Source organism: Solanum verrucosum, unplaced genomic scaffold (assembly GCF_900185275.1).
Source record: "Solanum verrucosum unplaced genomic scaffold, falcon-dt-bn FXZP01000464.1, whole genome shotgun sequence".
NCBI classification, from domain to species: domain Eukaryota; kingdom Viridiplantae; phylum Streptophyta; class Magnoliopsida; order Solanales; family Solanaceae; genus Solanum; species Solanum verrucosum.
Genome location: NW_026020203.1, coordinates 51,685 through 68,440, shown reverse-complemented (window position 1 = coordinate 68,440; position 16,756 = coordinate 51,685).

Here is a 16,756-nt window from a genome sequence, read left to right as displayed (position 1 = left end):
CTGAAAGAGCTTGATAATTTTATTTAGGCTTATTATTTAAATATTAAAATAGTACAATGATAATATAAGATGATATTGAAAAAATCGTATAAAATTTATAATAATAAATATAATCATTAGTTGATTACAGAATGACAAGTAAATATATGTAATTTTATTAGAATTAAAAATGTAATTAAAATTTTAAGAAATGTGTATAATAATAATGTAATATAGAGTGTTGGTTTGTTAGCATTTTAATATTAATATTTTATTATATTAATTTGCACCTTTGTCCGTTTGGCAGTATCTATACTTACTATGTGAGGTGAGCATGTAGCATGCATTTTAGGAGTTACAATCCTCACTCATAATGTGACATTTCATCTACAGTCAGTTAGGCTTTATTGCCATTCTTCATTAGTGATAAATGTTGTAGAGAACGTTGGGAAGTTATGGTCTTTGTGCAGTATCTTCCTTTTGTCCGTTGAGTCTTTGCACGTTGGTGGCCTTTAGTTGCCCATTTTACTTCACTCTTTATTCCCCATTATTCTTTGTAACATATGTAACTTCTAAGACCATTATCTTCACTATTTACTATCACATTATCTCCTTATTCATTGCTAGGAAGACTTCTTGTAGTATAAATAGTGGTGGTCTTCATTTGGTTGGGAGATACAAGAAAAATATAGAGTGAAAGAGTTAGTCAAAAAGAGAGTTCTTATTAGTTGAAGGGAGGTGTTCTTTTTGTGGAGCTTTGGACTCAACTCTTGTCCAGAGTTGTTGAGTTATACTTTGTGAGGGTTGTTGTATCCTGGAGGGGACTAGTCAAGAAGGACTACTGCTGGACCGGTGAAAACATTTGCTGCAGTGGGCTTGAATCTCCTTAAAGAGAGCGAGATATCCGCGCCTCAGCCTGAAGAGATTTATTTCTTCATTTTTTATTTTCAATTGTAAACTTGTATTTTTTGTTATCTTGTAAGTTTTCACTAACAATTTTAAGGAGAGTCATTATGGCTACAATTGAAAAAAATGCGGATGTCAAGATGGGAGACCTTAACAAGCCATTTCGGTTCAATGGTAACCATTTTAAGAGATGGAAGGGTAAAGTACTTTTCTACTTGAGTCTTCTCAATGTTTCTTATGTGTTAACTGTGAAGAATACTAATAAAGTAGACATCACCTCTATGAATGATGATGAAACTATTTCTCATCTAGAGAAAGTGGAAAAGTACGATGGTGATTCCTATAAGTGTCGGTATTATGTTCTTAATTGTCTATTTGATAATTTTTATGATTATTATGATAGAACTTACTCTAGTGCAAAGAAAATTTGGAAAGCATTGTAGAGTAAGTATGATACCGAAGAGGCTGGAGCGAAAAAATATGCGGCTAGTAGATTTTTTCATTTCCAAATGGTGGACAACAAATCAGTGGTAAACCAAGCACAAGACTTTATAAAGATTGTTGGAGAGCTTAGGTCCGAGGAGGTTAAAATTGGAGATAACCTTATTGTTTGTGGCATAGTGGATAAACTTCCACCTTCTTGGAAGGAATTTCAAAAAACTATGCGCCACAAACAAAAGGAAACCTCTCTTGAAACCTTGATAATGAAAATCCGCATGGAAGAAGAGGCAAGGGGCCAAGATGCACTTTTACAAACAGAAGAGAACAACATCACAACAAAGGTAAATTTAATTACTTCAAATAATGCTACTCCTGAATCTCACAAAAATACTTCTTTGAAGCCTAAGAAGAAAAAATTCAAGAAAAATAATGGTAGACCTCCCAAGAAAAATAATGGTGAAAATATCCAAGCACAAAATCAACAAGTTCAAGAAAAGGGACCATGATTTGTTTGTGGCAAGAGTGGGCATATTGTTAGATTTTGCAGATTCCGAAAACGTGGTCCTAACCCTCAGGCAAACGTTACCGAAGAACCTTTTGTGGCGGTGATTACCGACATAAACATGGTTGAGAATGTTGATGGATGGTGGGCTGACTCTGGTGCAAACCGTCATGTCTGTTATGACAAAGACTGGTTTAAAAAATATACTCATTTTGAGGAGCCCAAAACCATCATGCTTGGTGATTCCCACACAACTCAAGTGCTTGGAACGGGAGATGCCGAATTGTGTTTTACTTCTGGAAGGGTATTAACTTTGAAAGATGTACTTCATACTCCTTCTATGAGGAAAAATTTGATGTCTAGTTTTCTTCTTAATAAAGCAGGCTTTAAACAGATTATTGAGTCTAATCAATATGTAATAGTGAAGAAGGGTATTTTAGTAGGAAAGGGGTATGCATGTGATGGGATGTCCAAACTGAATGTTGAAATGAATAAAACTTCTACTTCTGTTTACATGCTTTCTTCTACCAATTTTTGACATGCTCGTTTGTGTCATATTAATGATCGTTATGTTGGAATCGTGAGTAGTTTAGGATTAATTCCAATGATTAAAAAGAATTTTGAAAAGTGTGAGGCTTGTAGTAAAGCCAAAATCACTAAAAGGCCTCATTTTCAAGTTGAAAGAAAAACTGATTTGTTAGAATTAGTTCATACTGATATTTGTGAACTTGGTGGAATTTTGACTCGTGGAGGTAATAGATATTTTATCACTTTCATTGATGATTTTTCTAAGTTTACATATGTTTACTTGATGAAATATAAAAGTGATGCTTTTGAAAATTTCAAAACTTATCTCCATGAGGTTGAAAATCAGTTTGGAAGAAAAATAAAAAGAATTAGAAGTGATAGAGGCCGTGAATATGAGTCAAATGAGTTTAGTTCTTTTGTTAGATCATTGGGAATAATTCATGAAACTACTCCTCCTTACTCTCCTTCATCTAATGGAGTAGCGGAAAGGAAAAATAGAACTTTGGTTGAATTGACTAATGTCATGCTTATTGAGTCACATGCACCTTTAAATTTTTGGGGTGAAGCTATTTTAACTGCATGTTATGTGTTGAATCGTGTGCCTCATAAAAAATTTAAATTGACACCTTTTGAATTGTGGAAAGGTTACAAGCCAAGTTTGGGATATCTAAGAGTTTGGGGTTGTCTAGCCTTTGTGAAGCTAATGGATCCCAAGATTACAAAGTTGGTAAGAAAGTTACTACTTGTGCTTTTCTTGGTTATGCTTCAAATAGTACAACCTATAGATTTTTTAATCTTGAAGATAATATTGTGATAGAATCGGGTAATGCTATTTTTCGTGAAAATAAGTTTCCTTTTGATTCTAAAAATAGTGGGGGTCAAAGGATTGAACAAAATATTTTGTCACTACCTAGTTCTTCTACTTCTACTTTGAAAAATAAAGAAGTTGATGATTTTGAGTTAAGAAGAAGTAAAAGAGCTAGAGTAGAAAAAGATTTTGGTCCTGATTTTTATGTGTTTAATGTTGGAGATGACCCTCTCACTTTAAAAGAAGCATTATCTTCACATGATTCTATATTTTGGAAAGAGGCTGTAAATGATGAAATGAAATCACTGATTTCTAATAAAACTTGGAAGTTAGTTGATTTACCACTGGGTTGTAAAACTATTGGTTGCAAATGGGTCTTAAGAAAAAAGTTAAAACCGGATGGATCTATTGATAAATACAAGGCTAGGCTAGTTGCAAAAGGTTTTAAACAACTAGAAGGCCTAGAATTTTTTGATACTTTTTCACCGGTAACAAGAATTACATCCATAAGACTTTTAATTGCTATGGCTGCAATTTTTTATTTGCAAATTCATCAAATGGATGTAAAAACTGTTTTTTTAAATGGATACCTAAATGAAGAAATTTATATGAATCAACCCGAGTCTTTTGTTGAAGCAGGCCAAGAAAGCAAAGTATGTAAACTTACTAAATCCCTATATGGCTTGAAACAGGCACCTAAGCAACGGCATGAAAAGTTTGATTCTTGCATGATTGAAAGTGGTTTTAAAACAAATGAGTGTGATAAGTGCATATATCATAAGTCTTGGAATAATTCACATGTGATTATTTGCCTATATGTTGATGATTTATTGATTTTTGGCTCTAACATGAATGTTATTGATGAAACTAAGAATATTCTTAGAAGCCATTTTGATATGAAAGATCTTGGTGAGGCAAATTTTATTCTTGGAATAAAAATAACAAGAACATGTGATGGAATTTTCCTTGACCAGTCACATTATGTTGAGAAAATTTTGAAAAAATATAACTTTCTTGATTGCAAGCATGTTGCTACTCCTTTTGATTCAAGTGTTCACTTATTTCCTATTGAAAGTGAAAATGATGTAATAAATCAAAAGGAATATGCTAGCATAATCGGAAGTTTGAGGTATGTGACTGATTGCACTAGGCCTGATATTGTATATCCAGTAGGAGTCCTTGGCAGGTTTACAAGCAAGCTAGGTAATGAACATTGACATGCTGTAACAAGAGTTATGAGATATTTAATTGGAACGAAAAATTGTGGTTTGTTCTATAAAAAATTTCCTGCGTACTTGAAGGCTTTTGTGATGCAGATTGGAACACTTTATCAGGTGATTCTTGTTCTACCACTGGTTATGTCTTTACTTTAGGTGCTGGTGCTGCTTGTTGGAGATAAAAAAACAAACTATTATTGCTAACTCTACCATGGAGGTTGAACTAATTGCTTTAGCGTCAGCTAGTGAGGAAGCGAATTGGTTAAGAGATTTGTTATTTCAAATACCTTATTTTGAAAAACCAAGTCCTCCTATTTTAATTCATTGTGATAGCACTGCTGCAATTGGTAGAGTTCAAAATCGTTATTACAACGGTAAATCCAGACTTATAAGGAGGAAACACAGTAATGTAAGATCATATTTGACAAATGGTACCATTAATGTTGATTATGTCAAATCTTGTGATAATCTTGCAGATCCTCTTACTAAGGCTTTAACAAGAGAACAGGTCTGGAGCACATCGAGGGGGATGGGATTGAAGCCTACAAATTCGTGAGTCATATATGAGGAAACCCAACCTGGGAATAGAGATCCTATAACCAGGTTCAAAGGGAAAAACTAATCATATGATGACTTGTTGTGAAAAATGCACTATCTTTTTATTCCCTCCCTATGATGTGAGTGCATTGTTTCCTGTAGTTTGTGAAGGTTGAGTTGATAAAACTCTTAATGAATATCTGTAGCCCGTATGGGTGGAGTGTTAAGTTTACAGGAGCACTCTCGACAGATTTCACCTATGTGATGTGTGGAAGTAGGTCGCTTCCTATGAGAATTGGGCTTATTCTCAAAAGCACTCATGAAATCGGATGGCACATGGCCATAACGTGTTGGCTTTAAAGCTCATGTCAACACCTTGATTATTATGTGTGAGCAGTGATGTTTTATTTCCCTTAAGCAGTCATAGTTCAAGTCTGAGACCACTACGACTCTGGAGTAAAAGTTACTGTTTCACTAAGTGGAGGTTCAATGCACAACACACCTTCATTATGCATAGTAGTCTTTCTTCAGCTGATGGACTCTCTTATCTAATATTAAAATGAATGGGGGATTGTTGGTTTGTTAGCATTTTAATATTAATATCTTATTATATTAATTTGCACCTTTGTCCGTTTGGCAGTATCTATACTTACTATGTGAGGTGAGCATGTAGCATGCATTTTAGGAGTTACAATCCTCACTCATAATGTGACATTTCATCTACAGTCAGTTAGGCTTTATTGCCATTCTTCATTAGTGATAAATGTTGTAGAGAACGTTGGGAAGTTATGGTCTTTGTGCAGTATCTTCCTTTTGTCCGTTGAGTCTTTGCACGTTGGTGGCCTTTAGTTGCCCATTTTACTTCACTCTTTATTCCCCATTATTCTTTGTAACATATGTAACTTCTAAGACCATTATCTTCACTATTTACTATCACATTATCTCCTTATTCATTGCTAGGAAGACTTCTTGTAGTATAAATAGTGGTGGTCTTCATTTGGTTGGGAGATACTAGAAAAATATAGAGTGAAAGAGTTAGTCAAAAAGAGAGTTCTTATTAGTTGAAGGGAGGTGTTCTTTTTGTGGAGCTTTGGACTCAACTCTTGTCCGGAGTTGTTGAGTTATACTTTGTGAGGGCTGTTGTATCCTGGAGGGGACAAGTCAAGAAGGACTACTGTTGGACCGGTGAAAACATTTGCTGCAGTGGGCTTGAATCTCCTTAAAGAGAGCGAGATATCCGCGCCTCAGCCTGAAGAGATTTATTTCTTCATTTTTTATTTTCAATTGTAAACTTGTATTTTTTGTTATCTTGTAAGTTTTCACTAACATAGAGAATATTATTTTTAAATATAATCTGAGTGATAAAATATTACATAAAATTCTGAATAGAACTATAAGAATGTAGGAATTTTACAACAATTTTCTTGTTGTGATATTTCAATATTGTTGCCAGAAGTGCTTTTGGCAATAAGAAGAAAAGTTGTAGTAAGTGTTGATGTAAATATTATTGGAAAAGCTTATGCAATGATAAATAATATTGTTACTGAAAGCTAATTATTTACACAACAAAAAAAGTTATTGCCATAAATAAGATTTTATTGGTAAAAAAATCACATCGTTATGACTTATGCGATTATTTATCAACAAAAATATTGTTGCAAGAAATTATTCTTTTCTCAAAAAACTTAATTGTTGTAAAAAAATAATGGACAAGAAAATTGGTTAATAATCTTTTACGAATATTTTTAGCAACAAGTATTATCATGATAAATCACTTTTTTTCTACAATAACATATCATCATATTTAATTTTAGCAATAATTTATTAGTAATTGTTACATACACATATTTTTTAAAATTTTTTAACAAGTGTGTGTGTGTCTCTCTCTCTCTCTATCTATATATATATATATATATATATATATATATATATATATATATATATATATTCCAAGGTCAATATATAAAACTAATGCACTTTAAAAGATTGTAAATAATAACATTTTACGTAAAATATAATTCCAATCAAGATTTTCATTAAGTTTAAGTATTTAAGGGTCATTTGATAGGTGAATAGGATCTAAGTGATTAAATTGAAACTCGTGTAGTTAAAATGATTCAAGTACGATAAGTCACATGTGTGAACATGTGCTAGACAACACCCTAAATTATTCTGTACTTTAGTGTTACGTTGCTACTATATATTGTGGTTAATTTTCGTGCGTAAATAATAAACCTCAGCATTACTTTTAGTATATTTTAAATTTGATAAATATTATTTTCCACCAAAATATCTATTCTGACACGCTATACCTCACACCCAAAGAAAAGAATAAAAACAAACATACCTACACACTCAACATAACAAACAAGACTTGAGGTGTCAAATGGTGTGAGTTGAATTTAGGTGGGGGTTTGGGGGGGGGGGGGGTGGAGTGTTAATAGTGTGACTTGGGTTTGGAGGGTTGTATGGTGTTAATGGTGTGACTTGGTTTTGGATTGAATTTGGAGAAATTAAATCAGGTGCGGACAAATTAAATTTTTGGCCATTTATTTCAACTTCTTAATTATTTTTTTCTCCATTTTTTTCTCTTTCACAACTCAACAAATAAAACTTGAGGTGTTAAATGGTGTGATTTGAATTTGAGGATGTTAATTAGCATGACTTGAATTAAATTTTAAAAGATCAAAAAATAGGCTCAATCTATATAGTTTGAAGGTATCAAATAATGTGGTTTGAATTGAATTTTGACGGACTAAAATTAAAAGTCAATCTATATAATGAATTTGGTGATAGTACGATATCTAACTACTAGACTAAAATTTAAATTAAAATATTAACATGATAAAAAATGACACTCAATCTCACAAAGATAATATGGGGACAATAAAACTTTATTTCTCTTTTTTTATAATTATTTTTTTCCATCTATTATTTTTGTGGCTAGTCCTTTGTTTTAGCTCTTTTCTTCCATTTTTTTTTCTTTCACAAACTTATTTTATTTAAATTATATACTTGCTCTATTTTTTTACTACCTCGAATTTTTATTTAAATAAATTTAAACATTTTTAAAATTTATCCATTTAATGTTATTCTTTTCTTAATTTTCAAAATTATTTAAAATAGTAATATCAACAAAAATAATATTAATCTAGTCATATGTAGATTTATTAACCAGCGGTAACTTCGCATTGAAGATAGTGCACTACTAAAAGAACACACTTTTTTCAAGTGACAATACTGGCTTAGTTATTTATCGAAAATTATAATCTTGAAATTAAAAAAATGATAGATTTCCCAAAATTTTTCTTATAGCATCTATCAGTTAATTTAATTTAAATGAAGAAACTATTAGTAAAAAGTTGTAATTTCATTAATCATAGACTTTCGTGAATTATGTTGGTTTTATTAAGAAAAGTCAGAAGGAAAAAAATTTCATTAATTTTTCAATAATTTAGTTCAACGTAACAAAATAGTAGACCAATGATATTTGTAAATTTTGTTTTTCGGTAGAACACAACTTTTTAGAAATGATGAGACTCGTAGTTATCAAATGTTGAATTCACTTTTGATTAAATTGATTTAAGTTTATAAATGAGTGGGTTAGTGACTCGTCTAAAAGTTACTTAAGTTAAATGAATTATATTGAGAAAAGAAAAAAACAAGATACAGTCCCATACACTCAATTCTTATAAAGTTTTTAAATTTTTTTATATATCTTTATATTTTATTTACGTGGTAAAAGATTTGTTTTCATTTGTTATACCGGCTATATATAACAAAACTTATATGTATCATGAATCGATATATCATCCCAACTTGTAGATGAATAATCGAGAGGATCGAAGTGAGCTAGGTTAATAAATGAGTGAGTCAATAACCACAACAAAATTGAATGGATTGGATGAACTATGTTTGATATGGGCTAAATTTTATGGGTAATTTATGGAAATCTCACTAGTTTAGGAGCTAATTACTTAAATAAACACTAATTTGTAATATTATAAATCTTATCAGATTTTGATGCATCCTAATACGTCCAGATACATATATTTTGAAATATATAAGGTCAAAATTATATGTAATTGTGACTTGAATTAAAATTGGATAGATCTATATAATGGATTTGGGGGTAGCATGATATTTGAATGCTTGGCTAAAATTTAAAGTAGATTCGAGGTCACAAAGTTACTATGAGTCTATGAATGTTATAGCTAAAGCGTCAAGTTTACTCACAAGAGAGATCTGTATTTGTGAGTTAAACTTACATATCGATTAGAAAATGTGGATCAGTATAAATATTCCAACGAATTTTTTTGAGTAAACTAAAAAATCTTATGACAAAAATGTTAGATTACAACTTAAAATTTTGAAGATATTAGAAAATAGACAAAATATTTAGGGGAAAGGGTCTGATATACTCCTCAATTTTGTCATTGGAGCTGATATGCCCTTCGGTATGAAAGTGACTCATATATACCATTACCGTTATACAAACGACTCACATATACCTCTACCATTACAAAATAAACTCACATATACCCTTCATTTAATGAAAGTGAATAAATTAGCTTTAAATTTATATTTCTGACTTTTAATTTTAAAAAAATTCATGTAGGGGGTATATATGATCCTTCTAGGTATATTTTAATCTTTTAGATACATACATTATTTTTTGACATCTTTGATTATCATTATTTGAGTTTCTTATTCTTATTTAATTTTTTTTCTTTCATATTCCTTAGTGTAAAGAAAAAAATTTAAAAGTATTTTTTTGTGGCTATATTATAATTTAAAACTATTTTTTTACTATATTGTTATTTAGTTTTTGTATTTGAAAAAAAAATTGGGTCATCTATAATAAATTTTACAAGAAAATTAGTGAAACATAAATTAATTTGACCATCAAAATAATAAATTTAAATTAGTCCTTCAAACAAAAAAGTAAAAAAAATAAATATGTGTGAGGAGTAAATGTACCCATATGGGATTATATATTTTTTTTAAAAATAATTTAAAAAATTAAATCAAAATCAATTTTTTCACTTCCGTTAGAGGAAAGGGTATATGTGAATCATTTGTATAACAGTAGGGGTATATATGAGCCACTTTTATATCGGTGTTAGGAATATGCTGCCAGTTGAGGAAAAATTAAGTTTTTTCAATGTTACCCAATGTCACAATCGATCCCACTCATCATCTTTAGAGTATCTTCAATAATACTCTCTTAAGTTATCCCTAACAATGCCTCCAAATAGCTCGAAACTCGCATAATCATCAAACTACACTAACATAAGCACAATTACTATAATTAATATTCAAAAAAATAAAATACAAAATAAAAAAGGGGAAATTATATGGTTAAACAAATATGTATTAGTTAATTAGTCATCATAGCTATAGTTTTAGTTAATTACCACTAGGGGTGTTCACGGTTTGGATAAAAACCGATCCAAACCAAAAAACCAAACCAAACCGATAAAATAAACTGATTTTATTTGGGTTTGGTTTGGTTTGGTTTTAGATTTTTAAAAACCGGTAGTATTTGGTTTGGTTATGGTTTTATTCAAAAAAACTGAAGAAATAACCGAACCGAACCGATGAATTATATACATATATTTTGTTAATATACATACTTAATATATTGTTTTTATAAACAATTTTAAAGATCTTATATATGTTTTCATTAAAGTTTCTTTATACTTCACTTATTGAAAGCAAGAATGCCCAAGGTGAAAACATTTATCTTATTGATTTCAAGTAATATGAGTGTCTATGACAATTCTTTGTGGGACTGAAAATGTTATTGTCTCTTCCTTTTAGGTCAATATAGTGAATTTTAAAGTTTTATTGAAATCGAAAGTTTGGTAATTTAAGTCATTCTAACTATTTTTTGTTTTGAATGGATTGTTGTCACTTTTTTCACATTTTGAATGAATTATTTCTTTTATTTTTGTGTATGGTTAATAACCGAATAACCGAACCAAATCAAACCGAAACCGATAACCACTAAACCGGTAAATGTATATTATATTTGGTTTAATTTGGTTTTGATAATTTTAAAACCAATTAAGTTGGTTTGATTTTGGTTTTGATCAATAACCGATCCAAACCAACCCGTGAACAATTTACCACTAAAACTGTATCTACCTCTCACAATATGTACTAGTTAATTAGTCATCACATCACAAATATGTAATAGGTATTTTTTCAATCTGCATCCACCTCTTCTCAGCACTACTATATAGTACCAACCTCTCACATAGTTGGATCCGCTAGTGGAAGAAATCTATGTGACATACAAGAAATTAGTCTCCATTTTTCCTTTTAAAACATTAGACTAATGAGGTGAGGAGGGAGGGAGGGAGGACCTGGACACGTGATTGGCCAAAAATGTGAATTGTTGGTGATAGAAATGTATCAGAGAGAGGATTTTTGTAACTTTTTTAAATGGTAGAAAATTTTAAAGATTATGATATCTTAAGTTGTGTATGAACGCAAAATCAATAAAATATTTTCCTCACAATACAATTGGTTTAAACCCTAACCTAAAACCTTTTTCCTCCACTACTACTTGCCGCATTAGCCAATTTTTCTTCAACCAAAATGCCAAAGAAGAAATTTCATACCAACACTAACGCACCGAATCATACTAGAAAAAAGAAATTACATACCAACACTAACACATCGAATTGTGTTAGAAAAAAGAAACTACATAAAAGGACAATTACCTTTGAGGATGATCCATCCATTCTTCCTATTGATATCCTTCTCAATATCCTCATTAATGTACCAGCTAAACCTTTGTTACGTTTTAAATCTGTTTCTAAGCCCTGGAATGTTATGATCTCCGATAATCAATTCAAGAAAACTCATCGTGATCAATCTAAAGCTTTGGGTCATGAAAAGCTCTTGTTACAAAGATTTAATAGTAATGTTTTCGAGTTTAGAAACCTCGAAAGATCTCAATTAGTTATGATGGAAAATCAACTGATAAAGTTTCCTTTAAAAAAATTCCAACGTGCCGTAGTCTTGTGTTCGTGTGATGGTTTGGTTCTTTTAAAGAACCCTAAGGTTTACAAAAATTATGCTTTGTGGAATCCGTCTACTAGAGATCAATATCGAACTCTTACATGTCCTCATAATCATTTGTATTACAGTAACTTGCCTCGACGTGTGAGTGCATGTGGTTGTGTTATGATTCTAGTGTCGATGATTACAAGGTTATATTGATATATGACTTGTATTACGTTATCTACTCCTTGAATAACAACTCCTGGACAAGAAAAACAGGTTTCCCCTGTCCAGTACAACGATTACCACCACGAGACATTGTGCCTAGTGGAATTAGTCTTGAAGGTTGTGTATTTTGGTCTCTGAATTACGGAGAAGTAAGACTATTTGTAGATGGACCATCTACTATTATATACTTTGACGTAAAGTCAGATGAAATGAAAAGTTTTCCAACACCTGATTTTGTAGGTGAGAATGACTTCTTTTTGACTAGTATAACAGATTGTCTTAGTTTATACGGTGGGAATATCTATAGTGTATTATTGGACATATGGATTATGCAACAAGACGAAAGCTGGAAATTGTTAATGAGCATATCCAACTTACCAAGTATTTGCAAAAAGTTTGTACAAGATAGAGTTCGTTTGGGCTGCACGCGAAATGGTGAAGTTGTCTTTCAAGGATGGCAATGCTGTCGTCTTTTTATGTATAATCCCCAGCAACAATTGTTTAGGAAAACTAAAATATCCGTGGATCTTCCCACAGCTTCAATATGTTTGGATAGTTTATATTCTTCGTGTCTCAATCTCAAGCACAAGAGGAAGAGACGATCTGCAACATTAAGGAAGGTTCGATATGAAGTTTAATTAATTTAAGTATAGTATGGTCGTTTGCAATTACGATGAGTTGGGGTCAATCCAACATAATTGAAGTATAGTATGGTCGTCTGCAATTACTATGAGTTGGGGTCGATCCAACAGAGAGTGGGGAGTAAACATGTGTGTTAGATTGTGTGAAAAAGGTCATTGAGTGTGAGTTTTCGTCATAAATTGACTAGTTTTACGATTTATATCTTGAGTCTTGCCAATTTTTCTATCTTTGCACAATTCTTTAATTGATTCACTAGGGTGCAACTTGACCTTTATTACAACACAAAACAAATTTTTATATAACATTAGAAGAGGAACTTTACTTTAATGAGTGAACTGGACTGAAATTTGGATGCATCAAAGTAGGTTGAGTTAATAAATGACCCGCTTAAACTTGGACAAATCGTGTTTTCATGAGCTAATTTTCGACAATCTTAATCATTCGACACTTCTTATGTTCCTTTTAATCTGTATTTTACTAAAAATACTATTCCATATTGTTAAAGATTTATAGTTCTTCCGTTTTAAAATACTTGTCGTATATATTGGTCTCTGAAAAATAAAATCGAGCCTTTTGTACGTAAAACTTCTACAATCATATACTTTGACATGAAGTCAGGCGAATTGAAGGAGCTTCCAACACCATTATTTGTTCGAGAAGATGAAACTGAGTTGTTTTGTTTGTCTAGTGTGAATGGTTGCCTTTGTTTATATGTGTAAAACACGTTACTCACGAATTGAACATCTGGATCATGGAACAAGATGATTGGAAATTGTTAATGAGAATCAACAAGTCGATTAATTATTTTATCCATTGTTTGAAGCTTTTGTGTTGCACAAAGAATGGTGAATTTATCTTTGATGGACCAGGTTATAACAAGCTTTCCATCTACGATCCTAAAATACAACGATTTGTTACAAAAACTTATATATCAAATCCTATCGAGTATGTGCTTCCTTATGCCACTCCAACATTATGTTTGAATAGCTTATATTTTCCTAGTAATGTAATGCACAAGAAGAAGAAACACAAACATATACAATGATATACGTTTCTTTTTTTCAAAATTTTGTAATATTTCTTATGGTTATAAGTTATCTATGTATCTTCTTATAATTAATAATATGCATCGTTTCAAAATAGAGGGTCTCTTTTCATGACCAAATGTTCATGATAGAGAGTCATATAAGGTAATGTGCTATTACATAATTACAATTCGAAACTTGATAACTGATAAGTTCAGGTAGGCAATCAACTGAGTTACTAAGATTTCTCGCTACACAACTAGAGTTTGTAGAGGAAAACAATTTAGAATCTTAATTAAAGAGAAAAGTTAGTAAATAAAACACAAATCAACTTATAAAATTGTATGACTTTAAAATGAATAGAACTATAAAACTAAAATACTAAAGAAAAGAAAACTCATGATTTAGGTATAGCCAACCAACTGAACTACTAAGATTTCGATCGAGGGAGTTGATCTCTCTTGTTCATGCATGATATTAGGTTTCGATAGGAAAATAGAAACTCTCCGAACATATTGGAATTATGTCATGTTTTGAATCTTCGAATATACAAACTTTTTGAATGAATTTATGTCGTTTAGGATCATACATGACAAGATGTTCAAGCCTCCATCCTACTTGGAAGAGAATTTCACCATTTCTCGTGCTACCCAAAAGAACAATATTGCTTATCAATTGATCGCGAAAATCTGATTTTTTACAATTAATTATCATTAACCGAGTCCATCCATCTTGTTCCATGATCCAAACATCCAGGTCACATCTTATACCATATAAACAAACACAACCTTTCAAAGAAGTCAAACGTACCCCTTGACCACTTATGATGCAGGAACTGATGGAAGAACAATCCAATCCAATGGAACAGTAAAAACATAATTTGTAAAAGAGAAAGAAGAAGTTAGCTAATTCTAGCTAATTTTACGGCTAGAGATATTTCATAAATGATAAAAAGAACCAAAGAGAGAACATTATAATTTATACTAAGTCTTAACCCTAGATGACTCACCTTTCTTTCCAGACAAGAAGATAAGGTAGTACAAATTCCTGCAAAAGCACCTGACATGGACTGGATAGGGACCCCTCCTCTAATTAATGGGTTTAATGTGCAAAAAAGGAAAAATACAATATAAAACTATTTGGGACCACATTGTAACTAAGACTCAAGGCCTACTTAACTACTTTTAACTGATTGTTACCATTAAATAAACAGAAGGTACTACTCTTAAAGCTTCAACGTTTCATTCTGATTCTTGATTGGCTTTGTTCTGCATCATTTCTCCTTCCTTAGAAACTTCCTTGTCCTCAAGGAAGAGACCAGGGAACCTTATCTTCATAACTGAGTAGTCCTCCCAAGTTGCTTGCTCCACAACCATGTCCTTCCATTGAATTAGCAACTGAACCACTTCTTTATTCCCCTTTTTAATCATTCTTCTATCTAGAATGATTTTGGGTTCCACGGAATAAGGACTGGAAACATCAACCACTGGTGGATGAGTTATGTTTCTAGGCACTTCATGTAATGACCCTCTTGGTCATTTCTGTGTCTTGCCTTCTGTGTGTCGTTTAGAGCGTTCCTATAGCGACCCCAAGTCATTTACGATTTGCTGGGACTGATAGTTCGGTCACCTGGTCGTTCGTTTGGTCTTGTTGCGAGTTTTTGTGTTTTGAAGCTTATGAACCTTGAACGATCATTTTTGATCAAAAGTTCAAGAAGATGACATCGGAATCCAATTCTGATGATTCCATCAGCTCCGGAAGGGTCATTTTAGGCTAGTAGCATGGTCAACATGACTCTCGAGATTTTCAGTGTGAGTCGGTGCGATTAGGCGTTTTAGCCTTTGAATTTTGGCTTAAGTTTGACTTTGGTCAACATTCTGAGTAAACGCGCTCGGATGAGAATTCCGTCAGCGTGGTTAGCTCCGGAATGTCGAGTTTGGTCTAGATTGACCCTTCTTTTGTGTCTGGAGGTTTTCGATATCTATTCGAGCCCTTTTGTGGGTTTTGACTTAAAATGACTTTTGGAAGTGGGACCCACTTTTTATCGAAATGACCTTTGATGGAAATTTCGACTGCGCCGTTGAGTCTGGAATATCAAATTTGGTATGGTTGTATATCTCGTTTGCGTGCACGGGGTTCCGAACGAGATCGGAGCACCCCATCGGAATTTCAAGTTCTGGAAATGTTGCAGATTTTCTGCAATAAATTGCAGAAAATCAGCAACATTTTCCAAACTTCAAACCCTCATCTCTCTCTCATCTCTCAACCGATTTGGGCGATCCAAAAGGCAAAGTTGTGAGATTTTTCGAGGAAAACGTGTTGGTGAGCTCGGATAGTGATTTGGAGTCCCCGTTTGAGGTAATTTTCGAAAAACACCTGCTGCCAGACCTCTTTTTGTGAGCTTGATTTTGGAAATTTTTGAGACTTGTTTTCTTAGCCATTTTAGATCCGATTTTGGTGATTTTTGAGGCTATCTTGAGTGGTTTTTCGAGGAGAACATTGTGGTATTGTTAGATTTTACTGTAGATTGCCCGTTTTTGGTAAATACGCTGAATTAGCTGCTGTCCCATTTCTAATTTTTGAGAAAATTGGGTTTTAGTTGCTTGTTGATATTGTGTTGTTCCCGAGCCCCGAATTGTGTCCCATTTTGGGACATGAGCTGGGGGAACTGGTTAGGACCCACTTTTGGGGTTAATTTCAGAATTTCATGTGTGGGTCCCACGATTCCCGTTTTGACTCCAAAATTGACCCGTCTCTGTTTGTTGTGATTTTGGTGTCTAAACGACCGTATTAACGTTGTGATACTATTTTTGATAGCGGGGAAGCGTTTCGAGACCGTTCATAAAGGGAAATCTCCGAAGGAGTGATTTTGGAGCGCGTGTGATCGGCCTACAGGTAGGCTACGGTTTTCCTCTCTTAGATTGAGCTC